Source organism: Chrysochloris asiatica, unplaced genomic scaffold (assembly GCF_000296735.1).
Source record: "Chrysochloris asiatica unplaced genomic scaffold, ChrAsi1.0 scaffold00213, whole genome shotgun sequence".
In the NCBI taxonomy this organism is placed as follows: domain Eukaryota; kingdom Metazoa; phylum Chordata; class Mammalia; order Afrosoricida; family Chrysochloridae; genus Chrysochloris; species Chrysochloris asiatica.
In genome coordinates, this window is record NW_006408731.1 from 2,282,599 (window position 1) to 2,288,564 (window position 5,966).

General features: G+C 40.0%; 2 non-coding genes across 2 annotated transcripts; both read right to left on the bottom strand.

Annotated features, from left to right (window-relative positions):
* Window positions 1-3,098: 3,098 nt before the first annotated feature.
* On the bottom strand, window positions 3,099-3,171 carry TRNAV-AAC. Its single transcript has one exon. It is a non-coding gene; the product is annotated as a tRNA-Val (tRNA).
* Window positions 3,172-4,683: 1,512 nt separating this feature from the next.
* Window positions 4,684-4,757, bottom strand: TRNAT-AGU. Its single transcript has one exon. It is a non-coding gene; the product is annotated as a tRNA-Thr (tRNA).
* Between the last annotated feature and the right edge of the window lie 1,209 nt (window positions 4,758-5,966).

Sequence of the window (5,966 nt, forward strand, 5' to 3'; positions counted from 1 at the left end):
TCACCGGACACCCCATCTTCGGGTCCTCACCCTCTTGCCAAGGCCAGACCCCGGCAACTTTCTACTCATCAGAATGAAATGTGATGAATTGATTTGTATCTCTGTTTTACAAAGGAGAAGAATAGAGCACACACCTCACCTGCAGTGCTCAATTTCATGTCCATGGTGTTTCACAGAAAGCTGCCTCATTTCTAAAAGGCAAAGGAGTTGGTGCTTTTGAGGAAAGGTAAAGAATTTTAGAGAAATTATTTCAGGAAAAGTTAATATTTACCAGAAACAGAAATGTGTTTGAACAAGGCGTAAGTCAACAAGTATTGCTTTCAGGTGTTTAAACATGTCTCTGTGATCTGTGGATAACTGCAGACACGTGTTCTCAGTAATACACTTATCTTGGTTTCATTTGTTGTTGCTATGGGACATTTATCATAAAGGGTAAGTGAGGGGATGGGCACATCTTTTGGTGAAGAGTTAGAAGGGGTAATTGAAGAAAGTCAGCAGTTTCCCAGATCTGGAATTGAAGTAGAGTCCCATGTTCCCCATTCCGCCATCATAATCCCCCATGGTGGGATCTGATGTGATAAACCAGTAAGAAGATTAAGGGTGGGCTGCAATAACCTAATCCCATCATAAACGTAATCTGGTATAAGGGGATTTCTCAGGGCTAGGACCAGCAGCATCTTTTATCTTACAAGAGAGAAATGGAGACAGTAGTGATCAGAGAGGGGACCCTACTACCACCAAGAAATAAGAGCTGGAGAGAAGTGCATGCTAAGGATCTGGGATCCCTGAATTGTGAATCTCCTGTTGTTGTTGTTGTTGTTAAGTACCATTGAATCAGTTCTGACTCACAGTGACCCTGTATAGTGTTTCCAAGGAGCAGATGGTGGATTTGAACCACCGACCTTGTGGTTAGCAGTCCAGTGCTTCTCCTACAGTGTCATACCAGTACTCTGTGAAACTCCTAAATCCAGGAGAAGACTGATGCTAAAATACATGGATATTTCCAAGGAAATCTCCTATAGATGCTGAAAGGAGACAATGACCTTTCTCCAGAGTTGACACTATGAATTCGAACTTCTACCCTCCCAAACTGTGAAAGAATACATTTGTTTGTTAAAGCCATTACTACTTGTGGCATTTCTAGGAGTCCTGATGTAGCTTTGTATGATTAGCAGTGGTTTGAACCTCATGGACAGCAGTTCAAATTCATCAGCCAGCCATTCCTTGGAAACCCTAAAAAGGGTCACTATGAGTCTGAATTGACTTGATGACACGTAACAACATCACATAACTATTGTGAATTGAGTGAAGATTTAGAGACAAGATCATCAGCTTTGCATTCAACAAATCATACACTTTGTTTCACCTCAATGATTACATTCCCCTTCATGCAAAAACAGTTATCCTGCTTTCTCCCTGTGGTTCCTGTTTGCATTCTACCCACCTCCCTATCCCTTCTCAACTTTGCCCTTAGGAAAATGTTGCCCTTTTGATTTTGAATGATTGACCATTCCATGGTGAGCTTGTGTTGTTGTTCACCCCCATAAATCTATCTACTGCTTGGCTGAAAACAGGGCAAAATTGAGTTCCTTTCCAGATTTGAAACAGGGTGGAGGGTGGTAGTCTCAGGTTCCTCCAGTCTCTTTGTGACTAGTAAACCTGGTCTTTTATTATTATTGTTGTTATTATTAAATAATTTTGAGTTTTGTTCCACATTTTCTCCCACTCTATTAGGGACCTTTTAATGTGATCCTTTTCAGGGCAGCTGGGAGTGGTCATGGGGCACGGTCTAGTTCTTCTGGTATGTATTCCCTTTAAAGTCTTGCATTCTTCCCAGTGTGCTCAGCTACCTTCACCTTTCCCTGAGTTTATTGCCTTCCCCGTCACTCAAGTTAACATGGGTCTACCTGCAAGTTTGGATTTAAAGGTTGATTTTATTTTTCTGCTAAGGAAGCGAGCCTCTCTTTTCATATAGGTTTGGGTGTTTTTGTTGCGTGCTGTCTAGGACTTATAGGTACCATACAAGTCAGGAAAAGATCTTTTTTCCTACATCCAAAACACACACAAGGAGGAATCAGCTCTGACATTCTCTTTATAGGTTGTATGTGTGTGTGTGTGTGTGTGTGTGTGTGTGTGTCCCACTCCTAAGAGACTTTTGTTGTTGCTGTTTGGTTTTGTTGTTAAAAACAAATAACTTAAAGCCATTCAGATGGAAAGTTTATTGAAATTGGTGGATTAAGGATCCTGGTGAGGTGCTGTTGAATAAGCACTGGACTGCTAACGGTAAAACGATTCAAACCCACCAGTCACTCCTCGGAAACCCTGTATAGAGTCGCTATGAGTCGGAACCGATTCGACAGCGCTTAACAAGGGGATTTTATTAGGGAAACTTTATTTTAGAGAAACCAAGTGACAATGTTTGAGTTGTAAAAGAAAAAAAAAATAATTCGTTGATTAGGGCCTTGTGTTATTAAGGCTGCAGTTAAGAATTCTGTTTCCATGCCAGCTAGGGCCTAAAATCTTGTTTTGTTTTATATTCTGTACAGTTTCTGTGATAAGTGTCCAGTCCTCATCACGTTCATTTACCTATTTCATGGAATATCCTTATTGCAATTGAGCTGCAAAGAGCATAGACCTCATGTGGAGCCCTGTTCCTTTTTAGTAAGCCCTGAGGAAAACTCCTTTACAAAATACCCACGCGTCCCGCTTTCGGTACTTTAAGGAAGGCAGTCTTACCGGTGCTGTACAAGCGAAGCCCTGTCGCGTTGTCCTGTAGATACCAAACAGAGCTGCTCAAAGCCGGTGAGCCAGAAACTTGGGGGGCTGGGGTAGGTGAGAAGAGTTCGGAGGACGCCAGCCTCAGCTGTTTGGTACAAAGAGAGCACTGAGGCTGCAGGTGCTTTTGACGAAATACACACAGATTTTTGGAGTTCAAATGTAGAATCTCAGATTCTTGTAAAGGGTGGGAGAGTTCGGAGGCCAGCCTCAGCTGTTTGGTACAAAGAGAGTACTGAGGCTGCAGGTGCGTTTGACGAAATACACACAGATTTTTGGAGTTCAGATGTAGAATATCAGATGTAAAAATAAAGTAGACCGGTTGTTTCCGCCCGGTTTCGAACCGGGGACCTTTCGCGTGTTAGGCGAACGTGATAACCACTACACTACGGAAACGCCAACGGCAAAAGGGTTGGAATAGAGGGAGATATCTGCAAGCTCCAGGTTGGGCCCTGCTCAGAAATTTTTATTTTGTATTATTCACGTTTGCCGCTCTGAATTATATCTATTAAAGTATAATGACTATTTATAAATCTGTTCTAAGAAACAAGGGTGGTGGTAGGAGTGTATTTGGCTGTTGTTCGTATCTCAACTCAATTCATTGCTTACGTCGCTGTCCCCTTTTCATAATGGGCAAATCCCTTAGAAGATATTTAGCAAAGAGGTGGTGCTTGAATCACCGATCATTCATGAAAAGTCAAAAGGGAAGAGTAAATTCTTTTATAAATGTATATCCTGACCTCCTGCTGATGAGTTATTGATAGCCAAATAAGCTAATATTCTCAATTAGCATAATCTAGATACTTTCTTTATTATTCTGAGATCAGATCAGCAACACAGTTGCCTTTTATACTACATGCATGTATTTTTATTTATTTTACATAAATTATTCTAATTGGTTCAAACCTTCCCATGGTGCCCAACCCCATGCTGGGGACTGACAGGCAACTGAAGTTGTGTGAAGGAATAGAGAGCCCAGAAAATAGCATATAAGCTTAATCATTTATTTTAAATTGCATGTAAGTGGTTAATTATCAGGAGAACTCTACTCCTAATTATTAGGGAACGATACATACTTTTGTCTCTCATACTTTGGACATGTTATCAGGAGGAGCCAGTCCCTGGAGAAAGACATCATGCTTGGTAAAATTGGAAAGTCAGCAAAAACGAGGAATACAGCCAAAGAGATGGATTGACACAATGACAGCAGCAATATGCTTAAATGTAACAGTTTTAAGGATGGCGCAGGTCTGGGCAGGGTTTCCTTCTGTTGTGCACGGGGTCATTATGAGTCAGAACCTACTCAATGGCACCTAACAACAGCAACACTGATAAAGTAATGAATTACTAAATAAAACAAAGTGAGTTGTTTGTAAAGAGAATGAAGGTATGAGCATCAAGGACTTCTAGATTGCAGCATACAGTGGAAAGAAATGAGACCAAATGGGAATAAATGAACCAGATTGGCAAAATCAAAAGATCATTCACAGAAAGAAAATTATATTTTAATGTGAATGTAATGAGAGACGTTACTTTATTTATGTATTCAACTGTTTTGTAATTGGGGTAAATCCTAAATCTAGTGATGCTGTTGTTAAATGCCATCAAGTCAGTTTGACTCATAGTGACCCTGTATACGGTTTCCAAGGAGTGAATGGTGAGCTTGAACCGACAACCTTGCAGTTCAAACCGACCTTGTGGTTGAGTGCTTATCCTACAGTGCCACACCAGGACTCCATGGAATAGACTTTGATAATTCATCATGAATAATTTTCTATCATCTCTAAATCTCCTCTACAAATGACCTTAGACCTATCATGACTTAGTATTAGGAGCTTCATCAGATAAAAATGAAAGCTTTCTTCCATTTAACCCACCACAAGACTTTGCTAAAGTGTAAAAAAAAAAAGGCTTTGCTGGGACTAGAACCCAGGATCTCCTGTCTACTAGGCAGGCACTTTAACCAACTAAGCCACAGAGCCTCATGGTAAACACTTGGAAGTCACACATAATTTTTGTAAAATTCACATCTCAGTTTATCTGTTTTTATTCCAGTAATCTTCTTGAGACATAACAAGAAGATACATCTGGTCCTCACTAAGAACTAATGAATATTCCCACTATAAAACAGGGCCTGGGTTTAGAAGAACATCATTCCCTTGGGAATCTACTCTAATGTCAAGGATGGCACTAGGCTATGTTGGTTTTCAGAAACATTATATCCCAATGCTTAGTAGTGGTCTGTCTTATCCTATACTCACATTTGTTTATTCAGTGGGTGAGTGATATCAGGAGCAATATCCTGAACTGAATTCTCATTTTTCTTTGACTTTTCAATGACTTCATCTCTCCTACATGCAAAATATACTCGCCCTCCTTCTCCAAGTCTCATTTTTTATAATATTAAACCACAAAACAGCATTGCAAGTATAGTTAACTATTATATTATTCTAAAATGCAAATTCATAATTTTTCACTGGGTTACCATATTCTGATTAATCATAGGATTCACATAACTAAAATTTTAAATTCTGCCTTCATTCTTACTGAAGTCCTAATTCTAGAACCAATCTTACATGCGTTTACGTACTGACTACCATTTGTCAGGAGTTCTGATGTGGTGCTGTTGAATAAGCACTGAATTGCTAACTGCAAGGTTGGTAGTTCAAACCTACCTGCCATTCCTTGGAAACCCTATGCAGGGTCACTGTCAGAACAGACTCCATGGCACACCACCACGGGAGTTTTTGCTTTAGTCTAGGGTTTGGCAAACTATGACCCAAAGACCAGATCTGTCTGACTACCTGTTTTTATAAGTAAAGTTGTAATGAAGCAAAACCACATTCATTCATTTAACATTGTCTATGGCTGCTTTCCTGCAACAATAGTAAATTTGAGTAGTTGTGATAGAGATTATGTGGCCTGTACAACCTACAATATTTCCTATCTGATCCTTCCTGAAAAAAATTTACTAATACTTTAGTAAACAAAAATTCCATCCAGTCATCATGAAAAAGTCCTCATATTGAGTTTCCTTTAGGGTTCAACCACACCTTAAAATGTGTTGTTGTTGTTAAGTGCCGTTGAGTCAGTTCCAACCCATAGGGACCCTGTACAGGGTTTCCGAGGGTGTAAATCTTTACAGGAGTAGAAAACCTCATCTTTCTCCCGCGGAGCAGCTGGTAGTTTCG